The sequence below is a fragment of the Ovis aries genome, chromosome 16, assembly GCF_016772045.2.
Source record: "Ovis aries strain OAR_USU_Benz2616 breed Rambouillet chromosome 16, ARS-UI_Ramb_v3.0, whole genome shotgun sequence".
Classification (NCBI taxonomy): Eukaryota; Metazoa; Chordata; class Mammalia; order Artiodactyla; family Bovidae; genus Ovis; species Ovis aries.
This window is the reverse complement of record NC_056069.1, coordinates 5,086,225-5,111,982: the sequence shown is the minus strand read 5'-3', so window position 1 is coordinate 5,111,982 and position 25,758 is coordinate 5,086,225. Positions and strand designations below refer to the sequence as shown.

The 25,758-nt window shown below is 46.3% G+C and overlaps 1 long non-coding RNA gene across 1 annotated transcript in view; it reads right to left on the bottom strand.

Moving 5' to 3' along the window:
• LOC121816789 (uncharacterized) overlaps nucleotides 1-25,093 on the bottom strand; it is a 33,542-nt gene extending 8,449 nt beyond the window's left edge. Inside the window, exon 1 of the long non-coding RNA XR_006056481.2 lies at nucleotides 24,978-25,093. This is a non-coding gene — a long non-coding RNA (uncharacterized LOC121816789). The remainder of the gene's footprint in view (nucleotides 1-24,977) is intronic.
• Between the last annotated feature and the right edge of the window lie 665 nt (nucleotides 25,094-25,758).

Genomic DNA, 25,758 nt, shown 5'->3' with positions numbered 1-25,758 from the left:
CAGCATCACGCTGCAGCTTCCACGATATAAATACAGGCAGCGAAAATAGCTAATCCCAGATAACAGCAGTGTAATCACCCAGCGCCCGGCCTGGAATCCCAGAGAATTTGGAGGGAGCAGCTGCAGGGGCTGCCCCCTTCACAGCCCACTGCCCCTGGGTGGCCCGGGCTGAGCGTGTAGGCCAGCAGAAGCTGGGGGGCGGGGAGCAACTGGAGGACAGAGGCCTGATGAAAAACACCTCTAATCGCCGCTCTGCCTGGGGAGAGATGGTTTTTCTAGAAAGACCATGAGAATTCTGAGCTTGCAGCAGTGTGAACCTGGTCTCCCAGCATTAGCTGAGACATGTGATGATATACATGGAATCATCTAGGTTTGCTTTTTTTTTAAAATTCTGGGTATTATTATCAGCACTGGTGTCACTATGATCCTCCAATCTGGAAGGTCAGGGCCTCTCCCGTGTCCCTCCCACAGTCCTGAGAGCCAGGGTGGTCGGTCTGTGGCTGGCAACCCCAGGCTCTTGAACTCAGTTCTGACACCCTGGCTGCCCTGAGGGTTTACCACTGAGGTTCCGAACCGTGCGGCCACTGCTCCTATGGAGACCACCAACCAACCATCTGGGAGAAGTAGCTGGGCTTGTCCTCAGCCGTTCTGCTCAAACAGCACACTGAATTGGGGCAGGCTGGGATGACGCCAGCGGCTCAGGCCTCCCCTGTCCTGTTTACTGCACTCCTTGACTCTCTGGTTGGTGGACAAGCCGTCCGCAGCCACCAGTCCCGTCTGTCCGCACACTTCTCTGTGCTTCGTTCTGGCTTCCCAGGTTGCTTCTGAAGGGCGCTGGATACCTGTCCCTTCTGAGCGTCGTGAGGTGCTCTCTTGCCCAGATGCAGCTGCAGACAGAGCCTGAGACCCTGGAGTCGGCTCGGCCTCGGCCGTTGTGGATGGACAGTGATGGGCGAGGCCACAGAGAGGCTCAAAAGTAGGGTGAGGGCTGGGCCTCACAGGTACATGTTGGTGAGCACCCAAGCCATTTGATTCCTTATGAAAGTGTCATGGGGCTTCCCTGCTGGGTCAGTCAGTAAGGAAGCCTCAGGAGAATGCAGGAGACTGCCTGCAATGCAGGAAATCCAGGTTTGATACCTGGGTCAGGAAGATCCGCTGGAGAAGGAAATGGCAAGCCAGCCCAGTATTCCTGCCTGGGGAATCCCATGAACAGAGGAGCCTGGCAGACTACAGTAAGCATCATTACTACCCTCTGTCTATCCAAAAAGAGGAGAGAGGAACAGTCCAGAGCAAACCAGAAAGAACGGGAAATAGAATCATTTGTCATCTCTGTACAATCCAGGGCTGACAGAGAACCAGACTCCTCCGTCTGACGGGGTTGTGAGAGGCTGTTCTCTGATGCTCTTGATTGGAGAACTCAACTTATTACAAACAATGCTATGTTCGTTTGGAGTTTCGTGACCCTTTATCACACAGGCTTTCTTATAGTCACTGCAGAAGGAAGTCACTGTGTTCTTTCCCTGGAACACTATCATAAAGACCAGCCGCAAGTGTCTCGGTGAAGAGCAGACCCTGAGCTGTGCAAGTGTGTGATCCTCCGGCTCAAGATAGCAAGTAGAGTAGACGGAAGGTTTGCCTGCCTCAGAGGCCCCAGGCCCATGTGAGGTGGAGACCCTTGAAAGAAGGGCCTGTGAGGCCGAAAGGCCACCACAGCAAGCTCAGCCACCAAGATCAAATTTGAAGAGTAGTTAATGACATGGGGAAATGTTTACAATTTTATACTAAGTGGGAAAAGTGCATATTATATGATCTCAACTATGTAAAAATACACATGTAAAAAGGTAAAAGAGCCACTCAGCTAAATATGTTCTGTGCTTTTTGTTGGCTTAATCAAATTATAATTTTTTTCTTCTATCACACGAACCCATCATGCTGTGGGTTTCTCCCAGTTTCTTTCCTTTCTAAAGAAAAAGCACTGGGCCTGTCATCTGTGCATTAAAGAAACCCATGATTTCCTGGCTATGATTGCTTTGGTTAAGGCTGAAAAAAAGTTTTTAAGTTAAAAAATAGAGTCAAATTAAAATATTAAACAAAATTAAAATATTAAAAATAATATTTTGCCTAGTTGCGGCAAACAACTGATGTTTAGGAAACTCTACATAAGGTATTAATTATTAAAAAGAAAAAAAACTTAAATATGTACCAATGTCTGACTTGGTGAGAGATAATCCATTTCCACTCCTGAGATTCCTGCTCTCAAAGAGGGACAGACAGAAAAAATGAGAGAGATGGACAGAGCTCCACAATAAGCGTAGAAGGTCAGAGGCCCCTAAACAGGGGGTAACACTCAATTCCCTCTTCAACCGTGGATAAATCCATGAGGCTCCAGCTAGAGTCCCTGCCTGGTCCAGTCAGCCTCAACCTCGGTCCCACATTGCACATCCACTACAGCCCTTGGGAACAGCCCCCGGAAGACTGACATCAAAGATGACCCTTGAGGGACTTCCCCGGTGGCCTAGGGGTTGGGATTCTGGGCTTTCACTGTGGTGGTCCAGGTTTATTCTCTGGTCAAGGAAGATCCCACAAGCTGCGTCATACAGCCAAAACAAGTCGACACTTGAGATCATAACTATAGTGCATCCTAACTATATCTAAATCTCTTGCTCCTCATCAAAAAGGTTTTTCTTTACATACTGAGCAGAAGACAAACCTCCAAATAACAATAGGATAAAGGGAAATGCCATTTGTTGAACACATATGATGCACCAAAAAGCATACTAGAGACAGGTTGCACTTTACTCAATGTCGCCCTCACAACTAAGAGATGGAGTTTAGACCGTCTATTTCACAGGAGAAAACTGAGCCTCACAGAGGTTAGAAGACTTGTCCAAGGTCATCCAGATAACAGTGGTCAAGCAAAGACTCAGATCTGTTGAATCTGACACCCAAGCCCAAGGTCTTCGCGACAAACTATACTGCTCCTTGCCTCTGGAAAGACTTACCTATATACAAAAGGCAATGAGGGGGTAAGAGGAGGAAGGGAACATGAGCTGAGGTTGACAAGATTCCAGGTGACTGATGACCTTTCTCCCCAGATATTTCAGCACTGGGAAGACACATGAGCTCCGAAAAAGAAAGAGGAGGGAAAGAAGCAAAGGCCCAAAAGGAAAGGCATGGGGCAGCACAGCGCAGTCAGCTTCCCGGCTGCTTTTGCTGGGTGACTGCCTGCTGGCCAGGATGTAAATGTGGGTTTCACTGCACAAGACACCAACAGGCCCAGGTCTTCCGTCTCTGCCAGACGGCAACTCCAGCTGTAATCTAATCACACCCCTCAGAGCCCCAGCCAGCAATCTCTTTCCCTCACCCTGTCACAAATGCCATCACAGTGCATCACAGACTCCCCTCACACGCGCAGCCCGGCGGAACACTGGGACCCATCTAGGCCACACATCCACAGTTGGGCAGGGCCAGCCCTGCTTCTGCACGGCGCACCAAGGCCAAAATAAGAGTGAGACCCAGAGAGGCCCCTGCAGCTGGCAGACCTGGCTGGCCGAGTGAGGTCACGACACAGAGGCTTGCTCTCAGCTGAGGTTCCTTGCTGTTGCACGCTGTGGATCTCCTCATGAAAAGTTACTAGGGATAAAAATGAAAGAAAAAAAAAAATCCACGCATGCTTCCAGAAATACAATTATTTTTTCAAAGGTGTGAAGAAACATTTAGTAAAACGCATCTGATGATCCAGATTTAAGATTTGACTGCTGTAATGAACTGCATATCCCTAACTGATCTGATGCTTGGGAAGTCACAGAAGGGCCTGCCTGCGCAAACTGCGTGGGCACCACCACCCCTGGCTTGGGATCAGCGTGGGCCCATCTTCCAGAAGAGTTCAGAGACCACTGAAAGTCTCAGGATGAGGATCAAGGCAAACTGGACTTCAGCACTGTTCATTTGTATTGGATCCCATGTTTCCATGTAGCTTATCTCATTTGTTCCCTCAGTAATCTGTGAGCCTGCTATTATTATCTTTTTTTTTTTTTTTTTTTTTTTGGCTGCAGCATGCAGCTTTCAGGATCTTAGCTCCTGGACCAGGGACAGAACCTGGGCCCTCAGCAGTAAGGGCACCGAGTCCTAACCACTGGGATGCCAGGGAATCCCCTTATTGTCTTCTTGTAACTGAAGAGGAAAGGAAAGCCCAGGGCCCCATGGTCCCACAGCTACTCTGTAGCAGAGCTCAGACTGCAGCTAAAATCTGGAGGCGTGAACGCTCATTCCCGGTTATAGCGAACTAGGTTATAGCAAACTGGGTTGTTCAGACCACCTGCCATTCTGCTAAGGACAAATGGCAAAGCTGCAGAACAAGCACATTCTTAATTGAGCAAATGGGAGGAATTCACGAGTTTTTGGAAATATATAAAGAAGAAGAATATGGCAAAGCTCTGCTGTTATGTTCCCTGGCACATTTAAAATTAGAAGATTATTAATAGACTCAAAGGCAGTAACAAAATTACCCTGCCCTTCTTCTTGGTAAATGTCAAGCCATAACTATTATTTTTATTATGACTATTAGTCCTAAATAGCGATGGCTTTGCCTCAGGAGTAAGGCTTTATCACTAAAGCATGCAAAGGTAGAATAAACGGAAAGAAAAATCGATATGTACTTGTTTTAGAAGTGGTTTCATTGTAAGAATTTTGTCTGCCAGAATATCTTTTGAGAAAGGAATGGGGTAAATCCAGTGAAATATATTGTCACCTTACACTGTTATTATTTGTAAATATTTGTTTGTGTGTGTGTTCAGTCATGTCCGACTCTTTGCGACTCCATGAACTGGGTCTCACCAGGCCCTTCTGTCTCTGGAATTTTCCAGGCAAGAATACTGGGTTACCAATTCCTATTCCAGGGGATCTTCCTAACTCAGGGATTGAACCTGTGTCTCTTCCATCTCCTGCATTGGCAGGCAGATTCTTTATCATGGCGGCACCTGGAAAGTCCATAAACATCTGTTTATGCTTTTAATAAAACTGGTAATTATTCAAAGTGAAAAAATAAAAAACCCACACACACAAAAAACCTGCTTAAAGACATCAGACAGCTAACAAAATAATGAAGAATTACCAGCCAGGACACAAAGGAGGAAGGCGGCAGTGAGTCCATTCTTTGAGTTGCTTTAAGGCCTGGGGGCATTTGCTAATTCTGCAAGTAGTGGCTGAGTGGCACTTCTGACATCCTCAACGGGAAAGGAGGGCAGAAATGGAATCTGAGACCTGCCAAGAGTAGGACTGGGGCTAGCTTTGGACTGGAACTACAAAGGGATGCTCTCTCCAAGTAAGTGTGAATCAGAAGTAGACAGGCAATTGCAGAGAAGACAACTTGGCATTAAGTATGCCAAAGCTCTGAAATTAGATTTAAGTAATCCTGGATTGTTGGTGCCCCAGGAGCCCGGGAGAAGTGGACAGAAACCTTCTTAGAAGGAAAATAACTTCATTGGCGGTCTCAAGTTGATTATGCAAGCAATTTTGCAAAAACAATGCCCCAAAGCACAATAAAAAATACTAAGGCAAAAGGGATATAAAGCAGTATTGAAAAAAACAAAAACACAGAAAAATCAACACTCAACAGAGACAGACCCACAGAAATTCTAGATATCGTCATTGCCAGAGACTTTAACATAATTGTGCTACCACATTCTAGGAAATAAAAGAGGTAAAAGATAAGACAGAATTTTGACAGAGAACTGGACACTATAAAAAAAAAACAGATGCATCAGAATTGGAAAATATAATAACTAAAGGTAACAACTCAAAGGATAGTTTTAGTCTAACAAAACGGTGAACTACGTTAGGTCAGAAGAAACTATCAGAAAAGAGTAAGAAAGACAGATGGACTGCAATACAGAAGACAGGGCGAGAGATGTAAACGACAGTGAGATCCAACATGTGTGTTATTAAGGGCCCGGGGAGGAGAGAGAGGGAAATGTCAGGAGCAATGTTTGAAGAGATAACAGCTGAGAATTTTCCAAAAGTGATGAAAGACATCATCATACCACAAATTCAAGAAGGCCTTGCAAATCCCAAGCATGATAAATAAAAAGAGACCCACACTTTGGACACTGTTTTAAAAGACTGCTGAAAACCAAGGATGAAGAGAAAATCTTAAAAGAAGCTAGAGGGAGGGAAAAGATGGATTACCTAAAAAAGGAGCAGGAATCATGCAGTCAGCTGACAGCACCAGTGGAAACAAGAGGGTGATGAGACCGCATCTTCAGCCGGCCAAAAGAACTTATGCCCCCTGACTGCAAGTCCGGTTCTTATTCTATGCTGCCAGCCAACTTTCATTCCTTACTGGCTTCTAGGGCTCAACAAACCTGAGTCCAGACGCTAGCCATTAGATGTCAAGTCTTTGCTAGTTTTCTGTACAATGCAGAAGAGAAAGATTTAATAGAAAATGTATACCAAGCACCTGGTATTTAGTAGCTCAACAAAAGTGAATTCTTGCTCCCTCATTTTATTTCTTCCTCCCTGAGACTCTGATATCCCCTCAAATAAACATCATTGACAAATACTTTTCCCCCTTCTCTGGTTTATTCTTGTGCAGTTCAAGTCCTAGTGATTTGCTGAACCATGGTTCTATTACACAGATTTAAGTTTTCTGGGGAAATTGTGGGCTTTATCCCGTCTCACCATCCTGACTGGTTCCTTCTTCTTGAGCTCTCCTTCTCGGTCCTGTATTTGGATCATTCGATTATAGCCCCTCTAAGGCAGAACTCGCCAGCCTGGCCACCCTACCTCCTGCCTGCCACGCCTATGAGGTGACTCTTCTTTTCTGCAGTGATGCATCAGATACTTGACTGCATTAAGGTTGGAGTGCAGCTATATGTTAGAAGACCAGAAGTTCGAACTTGACCACAGCAAAGCTAGAGCTCCAGGGAGACAGTAGCTCCTCGCTCGATCATTTGATCGTAGGTCACCAGCTAACACTTGGTGAGAACCTGTCTCGGATCAGGCAGCGTATAGAGCGTGGCCAACACAGAAGCAGGACATGGCACCCACCCCTAAGACACTCCTGGTCTGTGGAGGAACAAACTGTTTCAACAAGTACCAAAATAAGGTGTGATGGAGTTACAAGGAGGAGGAAACTAACTTGAACAAAGAAAAGACTAGTCCCGAGCCCTCTTCTCTCTCTACACTCTCCCTGCTTAATCTCCTCGATTGCCACGGCTTTAAATACCATAGGTACATTGAAGTGAAGTAAAGTGAAGTCGCTCAGTCGTGTCTGACTCTTTGCGACCCCGTGGACTGTAGCCCACCAGACTCCTCCGTCCATGGGATTCTCCAGGCAAGAATCCTGGAGTGGGTTGCCATTTCCTCCTCCAGGGGACCTTCCCGACCCAGGGATCCAACCCAGGTCTCCCGCATTGCAGGCAGACGCTTTAACCTCTGCACAGCCAGGGAAGCATTGATGGGCTCCAAATCACACCCAGCCCAGATCAATCCACTGCCTTCTAGAGGCCTGGATGTCTACAAAAATCTAAAAAGTAACAGATCTAAAGAGAACTATTGAATATCTGCCTCGTATCCCATACCTCACTCTCAAACACATACACTCACAAACCTGATTTTCCTCAAGTCTTCCCCACCCCAGGAGATGTTGCTAGTTACCTAAGCCAGGCACCGAGGTACTGAGGTGTTATCCTCAGCTCTCTCTCCTTTATTGCCCACAGACCCTATCGGCACCACACTGGGCTCTACTTCCAAAACGATCTTGTTGATGAGTTTGAGTCTGTGAGTTCATTTTCTTCCATCAGTAACCTTTCTTCCTAAATGCAGGAACTTTGTTTTTCTTTTCCTTTCTATGTGATTTATTTTTACTACTGTATCTCAGCTCGTGGAGCAGTGACTGTCACTGAACAGGTTTTTGATACATCTATGTTACCAGCTAAGAATGTCAGGGAAGGTGTCGGTGGGGAGAGGCTGGATAATATTTCAGCTGCGTATTAAGTGTTTACCTACTGGAGAAGGAGGGAGGGAACACCCAAAAGAGGGACTAGTTCAAACAAAGAGAGAGAAGCAATAAAAAGGGCGGAGTCCCTGATGGCTCAAGTGGTAAAGAATCCACGTGCAGCGCAGAGACACGAGAGACCCAGGTTTGATCCCTGGGTCGGGAAGATCCCCTGGAGGAGGAAATGGCAACCCACTCCAGTGTCATTGCCTGGAAAATCCCATGGCCAGAGGAGCCTGGTGGGCTACAGTCCGTGGGGTCGCAAGATCGGACACAGCTGTGCACACGCATCGTCAACAGCCAAGACTCAGAGGTCCAGAGCGCTGTGTTCAAATCGCAGCTCAGCCCCTAGCTCTGTAATCTTTTGAAAAGTAGCTTCTTGATCTGAGAAAAATGGAACTACTGCTACTACATTCTTAGGGCTGTGTAAAGAATTACATGAGAATGGGCAAAGCAACAGAATGGGCAATTACATAGAATTACTATGTGTATGAAATAAATGGTAGTTTTATTAATATGAATTCATTAGAACTACACGTGTATAATGAGTAACCATTTTTTAATCACTTGATGTGGCTAGAATATGGGATGCACGAGAAATTTCTGGAAAATGTGACTAGATAGGTTGGAGTCAGAACACCTGAGGTCAGGGGACCCTCAAAATCATGTAGCATCAGCGGCCAAGTGACCACAGCTCTGCAGATTGTTCTGTCACTCAAAGGGGATCGGCATACTGTAGTCTGAATGCCTTGGTGCAGGCTGTATACCAGTCAGCTAATGCAGGTAATTCTCAGCTCTGACACAGGTATATTATCCGTCTATGGCTGCATAACAAATTATCCCAAATCCTGGCAACTTAGAAAATAATGAACATTTATTCCTTCATACAATTTTGGTGAGTCAGAAATACAGGAACAACTTAGCTGGGTGTTCTGGCTTGGGAGTCTTTCAGGAAGCTATATCAGCTGCAGCCGTCTGAAGGCTTGACTGGGGCTGAAACACTCACTTTCAGCACTGTTCAGCTGGCTGGCAAGTTCAAGCTGGCTGTTGGTAGGAGGCCTTAATCACTTGCTGCAGAGACCACAGGGCTGCTTGAGCACCCTCGCAATGTGGCAGCTAGCTTCCCCCAGAGCAAGTGATCCGACAGAGAGACAGGATAAAGCCACAATGTCTTTCACGACCTAGCATAGCAGATCATACACAGCCATTTCTAATTCCTTACTGGTCACCAGGTCAGCCTTACTCATTGTGGAGAGGGCTGGGGGCCTTAGTTCTTCCCCACTTGGCCTCTTATCTTTCCAGAATGCCAGGAAGTGAGGATCACTGAGGGCCACCTGGGGAACCAGCTACCACAGTTGGCCAGAGCAGAGGTGAATTTTTCCTCCCTTCCTAATGGATGGAACCAAATAACTAGGCTGAAAGAGAAAGTACAAAAATATAAAGCAGAACAGGAATGCTAAATGGATAAAGTAATAATAATAGGATAATAATAATAATACGTATCATTTACTGTTTCCCTCATACTAGGCAAAGGCCAAGATCCTTCCATGCTGTTACCAGGGTTGACGAACTATGGCCTGTGGGTCAAATCTGGCCCACAGCTGGACATGTGAATAGAATCTTAATGGAACTCAGCCACACCCACTCAAATATGCACTGGTTATGGCTGCCTTCACCTACAACAGCAGCTGAGCAATTGTAACAGAACATTACAGTCTGCAGAGCCAAGAATATTTACCACCTGGCTCTGTCAACCTGTGCTCTCTTTTATTAAAAATCCTTAAAAACCCCTAGTTCCCTGGTGGCTCAGATGGTAAAGCATCTGCCTACAATGCAGGAGACCTGGGTTCAATCCCTGGGTTGGGAAGATCCCCTAGAGAAGGCAATGGCAACCCACTCCAGTACTCTTGCCTGGAAAATCCCACGGACGGAGGAGCCTGGTAGGCTATAGTCCATGGGGTTCCAAAAGAGTCAGACATGACTGAGCAACTTCACTTTCAAAAACCCCTAAGGTTAAAAAAATTATTTAAAAATTAAAAATCCCATGAGGTAAGTGATATTACTTTCCTCATTTTATAAATGAAGAAACTAATAAGATCAGATAAATTAAGTGGCTTGCTCAAGATGTTATTTACTGTAAAGTTCCTATAAGGGAGCCCAACCTCAGGGTCTAGATTATGCTGGGCTAGGAATCAGAAATGCTGGCTATTCTGAAGGGCTACGTGACTGAGCAGTTACTTAATGTCTTGCTCCTCATTTTTCTCTGCTAATGATTGGTTTTTAAATGTCTGTTCAACCACTTTAGGGAAAGTCAAAGGATAAATATAAAAGGCGAATGAAAAAATGGCAAACACTTCAACAAAAGTAATTAGTAGTCTTAGCACGTGATGCTAAGGCTTACAAAGAGAAAGAGCTCTGGGAGGAACTCCTAGAGAAAGAGCTCAGTTACCCCTGAAAAACAGACCACCTAAATCGTAATGACTGAAGGCAATGATTTATTACTGTTCCTGACTCTGTAGGCTGGCTAAGTGGTTCCTCTGCTGGTTCCCCCTGAATTCATTTATGTATCTGCTTTCAACCAGAGCAGCAGTTCTCAACCAGGAGTGATCTTTCCACCCACCCAAGAGACACCTGGATATGTCTAGAGACATTGTTGGTAGGTATTAGTTTCATTTAGTGGGTAGAGGCTGGGGAGGCTGAAAAACATCCTATAGTACCCAGGAACCAAATATCCATAGTCCTGAGGTTGAGAAACCCAAGCTAGAGAGTCACCTGAGCCAGGTAATTCAAGATGCCCTCACTCACGTGCCTGGCATTGGTGCTGGCAGTCAGCTAGGGGCCTCAGCTCTCTCTTCTCGTCCCCCAGGAGGCTAGCCCAACCTCCTACCATCATAGGCTCAGGGCAGAGTCCCAAAAGGGCAAGGGTGGAAACTGCAAGGCCTCTTGAGATCTGAACTCTGGAAATCATCCAAGGTTGCCTCCATCACACTCAACTGGCCAAAACAAGTCACAAGGTCAGCCCAAATTCTAGGCAGCAGGAGAAAAGATTCTACCTCCGTTGGGGAGAAGCAGCAGGGTCACAGTCAAAGGGATGTGTATACCAGGCTGGGAAGAATCTATGACTATTACCTAATCTACTACAAGAAATAAGATTCAAGATCTTTCACCTTGAGCCCCACAGCTCAGGGGGCAGCTCTAAGCCAGAGGTTCTCAAAGTGTGGTCTCCGGACCTGCAGCATGAACGTCACTTGAGAACTTGTTGGAAACACAAACTCTCAGGTCCTGTCCAATCCAAGTGAACCAGAAACACAGGAATAGTGACCAGCAATCTGGTGTTAACAAGCCCTCCAGGTGATACTTCTGCTCATTCAAGTTTAAGAATTCCCAGCCCAAAAGGAGCGAACAGTTCAGATGTCCGTACCAAGCCCAAGAAACTGGCTTGAAGGAGGCCAAAGTACCCCTCCCTGCTCCATCGCACCGCTCCCTCATCTCCGGTCATTCACCCGAACACAAAACTCTCTCCTTCATAAAGGAATTTGGTAGAAATAGTCTTGACACTCCTGACAAAATCATGTCAGCCGTCAAGGGGACAGGAATGTGAGCAGCTAGGACTGCTTGACAGAGTCTGCAGGCCAGGCATGAAGTAAGCCAGGAAGGCAGCAAGCCCTTTTTGGGAGCAGGAGCAGAAGAACCAGAGGACTCTTTTATTGATTTCTTTATTTTGTTACTCAAAATAATAGTGAAGGGGAAAGTTTGCATTGAATAAAATATTTTTAAGGCTTAAAAAAAATTCTAGCAGAGCCCATTTAGAGGTGTTTTTGTTTGTTTGTTTTTTTATCCTCAGCCCAGAACTTAACTTTGCATCACTGATAAAGAAACAAAACGACAGGGAATTTCCTGGTGGTCCAGTGGTTAGGAGTTCAAACCTCCACTGCAGGGAGCACTAGTTTGATCCCTGGTTAGGAAACTAGATCCCGCATGCCACATGGCTCTGACCAAAAGAAAAAAGAAACAGAATGGTAAATATCATGATATTGTTTATATGTGGAAAAAGAAGTGAGTTTATTCACAAAACAGAAATAGATCCACGGACATAGAAATAAACTTATGGTTACCAAAGGTTACCCTGCTATATATAAAACAGATCACCTACAAGAATCTACTGTACAGCCAGGGAATGCTACTCAATATTTTGTAATAACCCATAAGGGAAAAGAATTTTAAAAAGAATATATATATATATGTATGTATATATACATATATATATATAACTGAGTCACACTGCTGTACACCAGAAACAACATCTCAAATCAATTATACTTCAATTAAAAATAAAACAATGTATAATTTTTTTAAAAAGCCGAATGAGACAATACTGCTAGCTGAAAATCACGCAGAGGGCAGTAAGAACACCTGCCTTTCAACCCCACTATGTTCTGCAACGCTTAGGCAAAACCAGATAAAGTTAAGTTCCCAAGCTCCCCTTGAGTCCCATCTGATGACTACCCCCTGGTTATTTGCTTTTGTTTATTCTAGAAATTAGTGGAATAATTTGTGACCTGCCTGAATACTGCCAGCCAAGTGCTAGGCAGGGGAACACGAGATTCTGCACTGTCCCCATGCACCAGGGAGCCTCAGGCTGGAGGGGTCACTGCGAGAAGAGGGCCTAGGACTCAGAGCCTTTCCCACCTCCCTCCCACCACACACAGGGGCCAGCTCCTGATGGAGGAGCAAGATGTGAGACCCCTGACAGTGTCCATTCAATCCCAGTCAAGGTGAACTCTCCCAGATTCTAGATAAACCCCATGAGCCAACAAAAGGACCCATCTTTGCTTAGCACAAAAAATGGCTCAGCAGCCTAGGATATTCACCATCTCCAAGTCAGGGACTAAATGCAGGACTCCAGAGTCTCCTGAAGGGCACACATTAGGGAGAGGAGAAGGTCAGAGGACTTTACTGGCATTAATATAGGTCTTTCTGAAAATTGACTGGATCTTAGCATTGTAGAGGCAGCTTCCCACAGTGGTGAAGCCCTCTCACTGGAGTTATGCCTGCAAGAGCTCTGTCACTAACAGCCAATCGCTAGGGGATTTAGGAACTAGACAGAGAATTTAAACACAGCAGTTTCCAAACAGGAACCACCATGAAGACAGGAAGACTCTCCTACATTCAGCCTTTCTATTTTAGGAACTGGGATTCTGCATAAAAAGATCATTTGCAATAAAGGTTCCACTGTTTTAAAGCAAAACTTTGAGAACAACTGAACTGGAAGACGGGCAAGGTTCCTTCCAACTTTCAGACACCTGAATTTGGGTATTAAGTATCTGGGTGCCCAGAATATAGTCAATAATACCTAAACTATAATCACTCTCCCTATAATAATCTCTAACATATGGATATAAATTACCATTACAGCATAAGCAACCCAGCACAACACTGACTTCCCCTTCCACTGAAAACATTAAGTTCATCCTGCTTGGCTTGAACAGGGGTGGCAGGGTGTTTCATTATTTACCTTTTCCTCTTCTTCGCTATGAGAAAACGGTGATGACATCTTTTTGGCCAGATGGAACTGATGCGAGATTTATGGAGCAGCTGAGAACTGTCAGAGCCAGGCCAGGCCAATCCCGCAAGACAATGACTGTGGCCTTTTCATCAAGGAGCATGTTACTTTCTGGAATCTACTAACACAAGAGGTTCGTATCTACCCAGTCATCAGCAAGATTATCCCAACACCCCACCAGCTGCTGCCACCCAATCCGGAGGCCTCCGCTTCTGCTCTTGAGGGACAGCATGTGAGCACGCAGGGGTATCATCCCTCACCCACCATCACACCACCCCACCCCCGCCCCGTCCGGCACCCACCACCCTCCCAGAGTGGGAAACCTCATCCAATGCCTTCTCGGTTACAGAGATTTTAAAAATTAGTCACACAGAGGAGGGCGGGAAGAGAGTGGAGGTTTCCTGAAGGAATCAGTAACAAGATCTGGGCTGTTTCACCTCGAGGTCACGACAGCTCAGACTGTCCCTGAGTTAGCACTGAGTGGTCAAGAATAAAATCACCCTCTGCAAACCCTCTGCGGACTCGTCCACCATCTACTAATACTTTGTACAAAGAGCTTCCTTGAGGAGAGGCCTCCAGCAGAGGGGCCTCCCCATTCATGGAGCATTTCGTTTTGGAGATTTTGATCCTTCTCTCACCACCAGCCTCAGAAGATGGCCCCAGTGCCTGCCCACCCATTATCAGAAAGGAGGAAAGGGTAGAATTGGAGGCTAAAGTCCAGCATTGGTATGAAAGAGGGGTTCAGATGAGCTTCCCATCCTTGTCTTGTACAGACACACACCGGGACCCCTACGGCCTTGGTGACTGCACGTCCTACTCTGCACTGGACAGTCCCAGTTTGTCTCTCCTACTGTCCCAGGATTGCTACTGATATTACTGCCTTTCTCTCTCAAAAGCCCCTGTTTGGACAATAACCTAGATAGTCCCTCTATCCCTGGCCTGGTCACCCTTATGCTTTTCAGTAAGATTTTTTAAAAATGGAGGGCCATCTGGAAAGCCCTAGATACCCCTGCAAGTCAAGAGATGTGGGGATTAAAGAAAGAGAAAGAAACAAAGAGATAAAATAAATTTAAAAAAAAAAAACACAAAAAAAACAGCAATGTTCATTGTAACAGGCAAACATGGAAACAACCCAACTGTCCATCAGTAGCTGGTAATATGGAATCAATTTAAAAGAAAAAGGTGGATCTGTATATACTAACAAGGGATGCTCTCCAGGCAGTTTGATAAGAGAAAAATAGCAAACGGTTGATCATTGCAACATGAATGATCCAGTTTTCTTTTCTTTGTAACTATGAGTGTAGATGTACAAAAGACCTAGAACACTGTCTAACAGGAATATAATGTGAGCCACTATGTAATTTTAAATTTTCTAGACCCATATTTTTACAAAGTGAAATTTATTTTATAGAACCCAGTGTATCCAAAGTACGATGTAAATCAACATAAAATATACTTAACTTTATTTATTTCGTACTAAATTCTCAAACTTGTGCTTACAGCAGTCTCAATTCTTACAAGCCACATTTCAAGGGCTCAGAAGTCACATGTGGCTTATGGCTATGGTAATAAGATAGCTCAAGGCTAGAAGGATGCACACCAGGTAACAAGTTATCTCCGGAGAGGAAAGCGGAATTAGAAAAATGGAGTGATTTGTAGAGGATTTTGAAACTTTCTACAACATATTCAATACCTCAGTTCAGTTCAGTCACTCAGTCGTGTCCAACTGTTCGCTACCCCATGGACTGCAGCATGCCAGGCTTCCCTGTCCATCACTGACTCCTGGAACGTGCTCAAACTCATGTCCATTGAGTCTGTGATGCCATCCAAGCATCTCATCCTCTGTTGTCCCCTTCTCCTCCTGCCTTCAATCTTTCCCAGAATCAGGGTCTTTTCTGATGAGTCAGGTGGCCAAAGTATTGGAGCTTCAGCTTCAGTATCAGTCCTTCCAATGAATATTCAGGACTGATTTCCTTTAGGATGGACTGGTTTGATCTCCTTTCAGTCCAAGGGACTCTCAAGAGTCTTCTCCAACACCACAGTTCAAAAGCATCAACTCTTCGGCGCCCAGCTTTCTTTATAGTCCAACTCCCACATGACAACTGGAAAAAACCATAGCTTTGACTAGACAGACAGACCTTTGTTGGCAAAGTAATGTCTCTGCTTTTCAATATGCTATCTAGGATGGTCATAGCTTTTTTTCCAAGGAGCAAGCGTCTTTTAATTTCAAGGCTGCAGTCATCATCTGCAGTGATTTTGGAGCTTACATAAGTTTACAAAACAAGAACTGGAAAAAATTTTAAAGCAGCCAGAACATGAGATGTGAAACTAATAAAATCTATTAATGAGGTATGAAGAAACAGTATTAAAATCAATTCATCAGTCAAAGACTGTTTCCATTTTTTAAAAAGTTTGACCCCCAGCAGCCTCAGGGACCATGGGGCTGCACTAGCCTGCCCAGTAAGTCAGCTTCCTCAGTGCCCACTTGGCTGCTCCTCCATCTAGAAATGGGGAGCCACGGTGCCTCCCTGAGGAGTCTGTCACATTGGAGGAACAGCACGGTGCTCTCAAATACTCAGGCTGAAGCTCTGTCAAAGAGCCAACAGGCAAACCAGTGCCACCAAAATAGCCTAGAGTGTTTGTTTTAAAATGTAGAGTCTTGAGCCCCACAAAACAGGAGTTTCTGAGGCAGAGCCCAAGAACTCCAGGGGATTCCTAAGCCCAAGTAGGACACAAAAGGATAAATTTTTCTTCGAGCCGGATTTCCACGGCCAGGTTCCTAGCTAAAATCTGATTCCACCTAGAATATACTGCCAAGACCTAGTGGAAGACAGGAAACCCACTCAAATTTACCCTGCCCCACCCTGGAGGAAGATGATCTTCCACTGTATGTGCTGAAAGATGCTTAAAGGCCTCACAACTTAAACACAGGCCACCTCTTGGTATAGACTACCTTGTCCAGAATTAGCCCTGCTTCTAAGTCTCCAAATCAGAGCAAGCTGAGGCTGAGGGGTGTGTGCCTGCCCTCGGCCCCTGGGCCTGCCGTGGGAATGCAAAAGGTGTTTCTTTCCACTTCCACCACCCAAGTGATGACACTGGGACATCTGGGTGAAAGGTTCTCCCTTAAGGTGAGATCTTCTATCTACGTGGTTTTTGTTGCTATTGTTGTTGTAATTGATTTACTTAATTGGAGGCTCATTACAATATTGTGGTGGTTTTTGCCACACATCGACATGAATCAGCCATGGGTGTACATGCGTCCCACCGTCCTGAACCCCTCTCCCACCTTCCTGCCCATCCCATCCCTCAGGCCTGTCCCAGAGCACCAGCTTTGGGTGCCCTGCTTCACGCATGGAACTTGCACTGGTCATCTATTTTACATATAGTAACATACATGTTTCAATGTTTTTCTCTCATACTGTCCCAAGCTCCTCTTCTCCCACATAGTCCAAAAGTCGGTTCTTTACATCTGTGTCTCTTTTGCTGTCTTGCATAGGGTCCTCATTACCGTCTTCTTTTTAAACATACCAAAGGTGCAATTCACTATTAAAAGGGGTGGCGGGGGCCCCGAGGCAATTTCTTCAAAGGTATATTCTTAACAGTGAAAAATTATTGCTTCCATGTGTATAACATCTTTCTCCTAAAACTCAATAACTAGAAATTGACGGGAGGTGTCAATTGAGGTGTGATCATCCTCACTGTACAGAAAAAAAAAAAAAAAGACCGGAGGCTGAGCGGGTTTAGGGCGGTAGGTGTGGAGGGAGAAAGTAACCTTTCCATTCTCTGTTTAGTCTTGGAATGGCGACCTCGAGAAGCCAGTGAGGGCCAGATTATGTGCTGGGCTCCCCTACCCCGCCCCCTTCACACAGAATAGCTCCCTCGGACATAAAACGATTCACTGCCTACTTCACCCCCACTCAGCCACATTTAACTGATTAAAAGGCCCTCTCACCATCGTTAAACAAGCAGATGAACGTTTTCATCAAAGCTAAATGCCCTGTAATAATCTGATGCCCACTCTCCTTCCGTGACACCTGGCCCCTGTCCGTCTCCGCGTAGATGACAGGGAGAGAGTCTTCCTTCTCCCCTCACCCACAACAGATCTCTTCACACTTGCAAACTCCTTTCCCTGGAAGTTTCTCCCCGCCCCGGCCCACCCCACCCCACCGCCACCTCCACCTCCATCGTCACCCTCTCTCTTCTCTCGTGATCCCTCTTTTCTCGTTCAATCTCCCTCCCTCTCTCTTCCGCTTCTACAGGAAAAGCAACCAGCAGCGCGGGCAGCCGGCAGAAGGAAGAGCCGCAGGCGAGCCCTTGTCCGGGGCGGCCTCCGAAAGCCAGGGCCAGGTGAGACGCAGGAGACCCCGGAGCGCCGAGGACGCCGAGAGCGGGGCGCGGGCGGCGCCGCGGGGCCGTCTGCCCGCAGGGTCTCGCGGTTTCGGGAAAACCTCTCTGTGCTGCTCTGCCTACTGCTCTTCAGAGGGAGAAGAGCCTCTTTGACCTGTGGAGCCCTGAACGGCGGAAACCGAGAAGATCCGGCACTCCAGGCCCAGGCCCCGTTCTCCTGGAAACCCCCTCCCCGCCACGATGCTGCTGGGGCCTGGACACCTCCAACCGTTCCGCCGCTGCTCAAACTCTGGCCACGTTAATTTCACCCAAGCCTTTCCCTTCTGCTGGTCCGATCCCCCCATATGGAACAACAACAGCAACCCCTGAGTTGCCTCCCCTGAACCCTCCCTGGAGGGAGACGTAAATAAGCAGGTAAACCCGACCAGGGCGCGCGGGAATTCTGAATCCCAACCGCAAACAGATCCCCTTCCTAGGCAGGAGGGGCTGCGCACGCGCGTGGAGTTGCGCTCAAGTCACTGCGCATTGGATTTCCAATGCTCAATCTGAAAGTATTTGTTGTACACCCACAACCTGCTTGGAAGTGTGTTAAAACGTATTCTCTGCCTTCAAATACCTGAAGACAAGGTCATGCAGAGACTTAATAAAATGACAAGTAGTGCCCAGAGGCAAAAGGTTACTCTTACTCTGCACAATTATTTTACCGTGGTACTATGGTTTTATAGTTCAAGCAACAAAATGATTTCTCACACCTCCTCTGCTCCTCACCCCTATATTCCCCAAGCTCCACTCTAACCTACAACCCCTACGAACACTCCTCTAAAATAAAACTTTTTTTTAAGAGGAGGGTGCGGTGGTGCAAAAAGAGAAAATATTAAGGCCCTCCAGCCACTTTATTTTGGAACTCTGGAGGGAGGGGGCGATGATCTAACATTGGAGCCAAAATGACCAGTCCAGGAGGAAGGCCTGAAATCATCTTGGGTAACTTTCCCATAGTAGGCCTTTCAGCTCTTTCTCCCTTAACACCTTGTATTCTTCACTCTGGGATAACCCTGTCACCAATACTACTACTAAGAATCACTGTTTATTGTTTTTTTGTTCAGTCACTCAGTTGTGTCTGACTCTTTGCGACCCACGGACTGCAGGATACCAGGCCTCCCTGTCCCTCACTGTCTCCTGGAGTTTGCTCAAGTTCATGCATTGAATCAGCAATGCTGCTTATTAAGTACCTACTACCAAGCAAACAGTAGGCTAAATCATTTTGCTTGAATAAACTTCTGGTTATCTATAACTGCCTAACAACAACAACAAAAATCCCCAAACTTAGTGGTATGAAAACAACCATTTTATTATATTCACTGCTTCTTTGAGTTAGGAGTTTGGACAGGACATAGCAGGAAGGGCCTGCCTCCGCTCTGTGAGGTCTGGGACCTTAGCTATGAAAACTGGAGCAGCTAGGTGCTGGAGTCATGCGGCAAGATCATCATTCACAGGTCTGGCTCCTAGAGTCACTGTGAAGTGGGTTCATGCAGCACTGCCAATCAGCAGCTTTCGCATGGTCTCCTCCCAAGGCTGCAGCTTCCTCACAGTGTGGTGGCCTCAGAGGAGTCAGACTTCTTACCTGGCTCCAAAAGCAGATGCTCCAGCAAACAGCAAAACAAAAGCTACGTGGCTTTTTCTGATCTTACCACAGAAGTCATGTGGCGCCACTTTTAGAGTATTTTACTGGTTACATTGATTGAAGCAGTGACAAACCTGCCCACATTCAAAGGGAAATAACCACCCTCCCAGCCAACCCCATGGGAGAAATGTCAGAGAATCTTTGTTTTATGACACTATCCTCTTTAATTCCCAAACAATAATCTTTTGAGGAAGCATGAGTATTATTCCCATTTTACAGATGGGAACATTGAGGTTCAGGGAAGCTAAAGAATCCAAACACCTGTACTCCGAAGCCTGAGCTCCAAATCATACCCCAAAGACTCACTGCCTGGCATTTATGATGCCTTCCCTTGCTCTGGATGCTCCCCAAAACCATCCCCAGCCCAAATTCCAGGACCCTCCTTTCCTCGCCTCTTTCTGTTGGTTTACTTGCTCTGAATTTCCATCTGTCCTAGAAGTAGCCAATGATACTTCCACCTCCATCCCATCTTCACCAGCTCTAGGACCCAAGATAGAAATTTCAAGGAAGGCAACCCCCCAGATTTGACCAGTCTGTGATATCAGCTACTTATGGCTCCTCGTGGTCTGCTAGGCCAGAAGAGGGATGGCCTTTGTCCTGTGGAATCCCCACTGCCTCAGGGCAGCTGCTGTGGTGGGCTAAAGCCCCATCATTCACTCAGCCATTGGCCCATGGCCAGCCCTAACTGGGAAACAAAACCCCACCAGTATTAGAGTATCCCCTTTATATATTATTCTATCATGTGCCTTAAAATTTAAAAAATGAAGGCTTTAGGAAGACAAAAGGGAAAATGGTAAAAATATTTGTAGCATAGGATAAAATTACAAAGGGATACTAGCTAATATAAAGAGCTCATAAAAATCAATAAGTAAAAACTAAGATCTCAATAGATAAATAGAAGATGTAAATAGGTGGTACATTTTTAAATGAAAAATACAAATGGATTACAAACATTTGAAAATAATTTAAAAGAATTATAGTCTGCTGTTTTCACCTCATATATTTACAAAGATTCATAAAATGAAAATTCACAAGTTGCTTTCCAGAAGGCTTATACACAATTATATTCATGTGTAACCCAGGTTCCAAGGGGAGAGCAGCTGTTCCTGAGTTCCTCTTGAGGAGAGCTGTTCCTCTCCTGAGGCGAGGCGAGGCAAGGATTGGGACCTTAAAGAGGGACAGGATGTCTCATCTAACCTCTACATTTACATGGTCTGTGTTTTAGAAACTCACGCAACTTAAATTATTCCACTTAAACTGCTATATAAAGATTTGATCCACCACTATTTATTTTAAAAAAAAGATACATAATAGTGAATTCAGCCCTCTCCTTCAAATCCAATGAGTTTTATTGGAGTCTCCCCTATCTAATGAATGACTAAATATTCTTAGAAAAAGCAATGCTCTAGCAACCATAAGGAAAATAAGCAGAATCAAGCATATGTTATGTATCCAAGGAGTTTACCATGGATGGCAGAGCTGGTTGCTCAGAACCCAAAAAGATACTAAGCCACAGATACTGCAGACATATAAATCAGCAGTGCTACTACTTCAAGGTCAGAAGCATGTCACTAGGCCAGAGCCAAAAATAGATGTTGTGGCATTAAGAGAGTAAAAATGCAAATCACAAACTGGGAGATGATATTCGCAATAAGTAAATATCCACCAAGAGGTTTTTATCCACATATGTAAAGAACGCCCACAAATCAAGAAAAAGACAAAGGATTTAAACAATCACTTCACGAAAGAAGATGTTAGAAAATCCAATGAACATCTGAAAAGTTGCTCAGTTTCATTAGTCAGTAGGAAAAGCAAATAAAACCACACTGAGACACTCCTACACTGCAAACAGAATGGCTTAAATTTAAAACAGATAATACCAAGTGTTGACAAAAATGTGGCGCAACTGTAATTCTCAAACACTGCCAGCATGAGTGTAAGCTGGTACAATTGTAAATCAGCAAACTGTTGAGTAGAATCTACTAAAACTGAATTTATGAGTATCCTATGGGCCAGCAATTGCACTCAGAAATACGCCCAACAGAAATGTATACGTGTTCAACAAAAGACATGTATGAGGGTGTCCATGGTAGCACTCACTAGTCATAACAGTCAAAAACTGTAAGCAAGAGAGAAAAGGTCTAAAAAAGAATGAAATATTGCCATTTCCAACAACATGGAGGGACCTAGGGATTACTATACTAAACGAAGTAAGTCAGAGAGGCAAATATATGATACCACTTATACGTGGGGTCTAAAACATAATACAAGTGAGCTTATTTATGAAACAGAAGCCAATTCACAGACATGGAAAACAGGCTATGGTTACCAATGGGAAAAGAGTGGGCGGGATAAATTAGGGGTATGGGATTAACAGATATAGTACCATATATAAAGCAGATAAACAAGGATTTACTGTAGAGCACAAGGACCTACGTTTGGTATCTTGTAATAATCTATAATGGAGAACCATTTTTTAAAAAAGAACATATATATATATATATCCAAATCACTTTGCTATACAACTGAAACTGACACCATACTATACATCAACTATATTTCAATTAAAAGAGAGGGGGGCACGAAATGGGGGGGGCACTTCCCCGGTAGTCCAGTGGTAAAGAATCCACCATGCAATGCAGAGGATATGGGTTCAATCCCCGGTCAGGAAACTAAGGTCCCATATGCCTCTGAGCACCTAAGCCCACCTGTTGCAACTACTGAAGCCGGAGTGCTCCAGAGCCCATGCGCTACACCTGCCGAGCCCACACGCCACAACCTGAGAGTCTGTGCGCTGGCAACAACAGATTCCGCATGACGCAAGAAAGATCCTGCAAGCTGCAATTAAGATCTGACACAGCCAAATAAATAAAACTTTTTTAAAGAGAGAGAGAGAGAATGGGTCAATAGTAGTAGATTCATACAACAAAGTGTTAAACAGACATTCAATGAGCTAACTACAACTACAAACAATGTAGACGCATCCCCCAAACATACATTGAGTAAAAACTGGCCAGACACAAAGAGTATACGTACTACATAGTTAGCTATATGTGACATTCAAAAACAGGCAAAACTAACCTATGTTGCTAGAAGTCAGAACAGTAATTATCATGTGGGAAAATGGAAGGGGCTTACTGGTCATGTCCCATTTCTTGAATTGGGTTCTAGTTACACAGCTACGTTCAGTTTGTGAAAATTCACAGGGCAGTTTACTTTTGTGCACTCCTGTGTGATGCTGGAATAAAAAGTTTCCAAAAACTGGGACACCTGCAAAGCCACACACATGCTCAGTGAGGGGTAGCATGCATATTGCTGGACTGGATTAGGGCTTAGGACACCCCAGGGTTTGTCATAGGAAGAAAGCTCACTTTCTTACCCCAAAGAGTGTCTTCCAAAGTCACTGCTCACTAAGTCACTGCTCAGGACCAGGAACCGGCTGAGGCCTGTCCCCAGCGCTGCCCAGTCCCACAGCCTCTCTCGCCACTTCTTATGGATGAGAAATACAGCTTCCCCTTAAGAAAACTGCCTAAAGTTTCTGGAAGAAGATGGCCACATCCAGGAAGAGAGCAGTGTACTGAGGATCCCCACCTGATCGACTTGGCAGGTCTCACCACTCTCAATTCTAAATGTCCCAACTTTCCCACCTCTCATCCCACACATACCTGTTAGAAGAAAAGAAACAAAGCACCCCCGATTCCCGCTGCAGAAAGTTCATTCAGAACAGCTTTTGGTGAAGGCCCCTGCCTGGGGGTATGGGGGAAGCAGCCCTCTCCCCGCCCCACCCCCCATCCAGGAGGACCAGCTCCAGGTCAACCCCATGAATAACTAGGTCACCGTGTAACTCAAATGACCAAGAGATGGGGGCACTGGGCCACGGGTTCAGGGTGCAGTTCACATTCTGCTGGTTTCAACACAGCCAGCGACCCACCCTGCAAGAATGTACAGCTAGAGTCTCCCCTCCACTGCCACCAACAAAATGTGTAATAATCAATTTGGTATTTTTTAATTACACATAAAATAAAATGGAAAGGCCCACCAGGAACAGGAAAACCCAGACAAGGCCTTAAAGAACGGGAAGATTCAGAAATGCCTGCTCCTCTCCGTGAGAGAGAAAGGCGATGTTTCCCCTACACAAGTTCCCCCACAATAATTTTTATTTGGATAAATAAATCCTGGTAAGTGAGAACCCAAATTTCCCCAAGGCCTGTATTTCTCCCCTGGATGTGTTTGGTAGGTGGTCCTTCCTCAGCAGTTGGGATAATCCTGACGATCCTGGGCAAGCTGGAAGGGAGCAAGTCTGTAAGGAAGCCAAGAAGTAATCCCCGCGCCCCCCCCCCCACCACCACTTCCCCGCTCCCCACTCGCCGCTCCCCCGCCAGACTCCCAGGGTAAGAAAGAAACCTTGTAAGGAATCATGAGACTGGAAATTAAGGGAGGCTGGATTTCACATTATCTAGATGGTTGGTGAGTGTGCGCATCCTTAAGGGGACGAAAGGTATTTGTTATTTTTATTGGATTATTTTTCTTAAAAAAAAAAAAAACACGCCAGAAACAACCGCCTTTGATACAGAAAGAGAAAAATGAGGAGATTCGGGTAAGCGGGCTTAGAGGGCCAGGGCCCACCGGCAGGTCATCACACCTAAAAACACTTCTCCGACAAGCCTCGCCTGCACATCTCCGCGCAGGGTTCACCGCCGGAGGGGAAAAGCCGAGAGCGGCCCCAGGGCCTTTGCGAAGGCTAGAAGACCAGCCAACCTGGGTGGCCTCTTTCTTCTGCGCCCTGTCCGCAGACCCGGCTGCAGGCTGGGGAGGCGCCGCAGCCAGAGGCTAGAACCGCGGCCGGATTGGAGGTCCCACCCACGCTCGGGGGCTTGAGGGGCTCGCGCCTGTCCCCTCGCGAGCCGCCCGGAGGCCGCAGGCTGCGGGGCGAAAGGCAGCCTGGCGCGCGGCAGGAGCGTCCTGAAGCCCCGGCGGCCTCCTCCAAGTGACAAAGCCGATTTTCCTCCGGACGCGGGCAAGCAGGGTTGCCCACGAGTCGCCAAAGCGCTGCTCTCAACAACTGTTTTCGTGGTTAGAAAAGGAAAGAGAAATCACCCCCACCCTCTCGAGTAATAGGCACCCCAAGGCGTCCCCCAGACGGGTCGGTTTCAGCCTGTCCGTTTCGTCCTGGGCCCGGGTTCTAGCCCCCGCTTTCCCGGCACCTTCACCCCGGCCCTCGCCTCTTCTCCCCACCCTCCCAGACCCCGAAGGGGCGGCGGGGCCTGGCCGAGGGCGCTGCGCGTGACCCCGAGCGGAAGGGCCCCAGTCTGGGTCCTAATGCGGGTGGCGTCTCCCTTGACAGGCGGCGTTTGGGGACAACAGCGGGGACGGGAGATAAGGTGACATACCAGAGCAGATTTGGTGCGCGCGCTGATACTCCTCTCCCGACAGGAAACGCGGAGCTATTTAAAAGACCCTATCGATTACTTTATCTTTCCCGGAGGAAAGCTTCTTGCCGAGAGACAAAAGATGTTCCCTACCTAGAGATACAAGGCCGCAGCCCTCCACACACACGGGGACGGTCTGCACACGCAACGCCCAATGAGGGCGCAGGGACAGACGTGCCCCGGCGTGTGTGCCAAGCACGGCTCTGGAGGGCCGGAGCGGACAGGGGAGCAAGGGGAGTTTCACAGGATTGTCCGCTGTACCCTTTGAAATATTTTTGACCGTATGCACTTGGAACACACACAAAGAAAGTACCTATGTACTTAAAATACGTGTCTGGGTACCCGTGTCGTTTCAACAAATTTAAGGCGCGCCAGTAAGCACATTCAAAGCGGGTTTGCTGGTCTCTGGGAACGTATTCCGTAGATACACGTCTCAAAAGTAACCGCTCCACCGTGCTCTAAGTGCTTGAATGTCTACAACAGTCGTGTGTACACTTAAAGACTGGGGACGCGTCAACACGGCCCCTTAGACTCTAAAGTTCAGCGTGTGCTCTTCTGGTGTCTGAATTCCCGCATTTCGCCGATCTGTTGCGAGCGCAAAATGCCATCAGCCATATCCCCTCTGCTGACGCTGAATCTGCTCTGGAATCCCGAAGTTTGTTGTCCTCCGGGTCCCCTGCGCCATGCCCCAGGGAAGCTTTTAAGAAATGCCTACTGAGCCGAATTTCACGGAATCAAATTT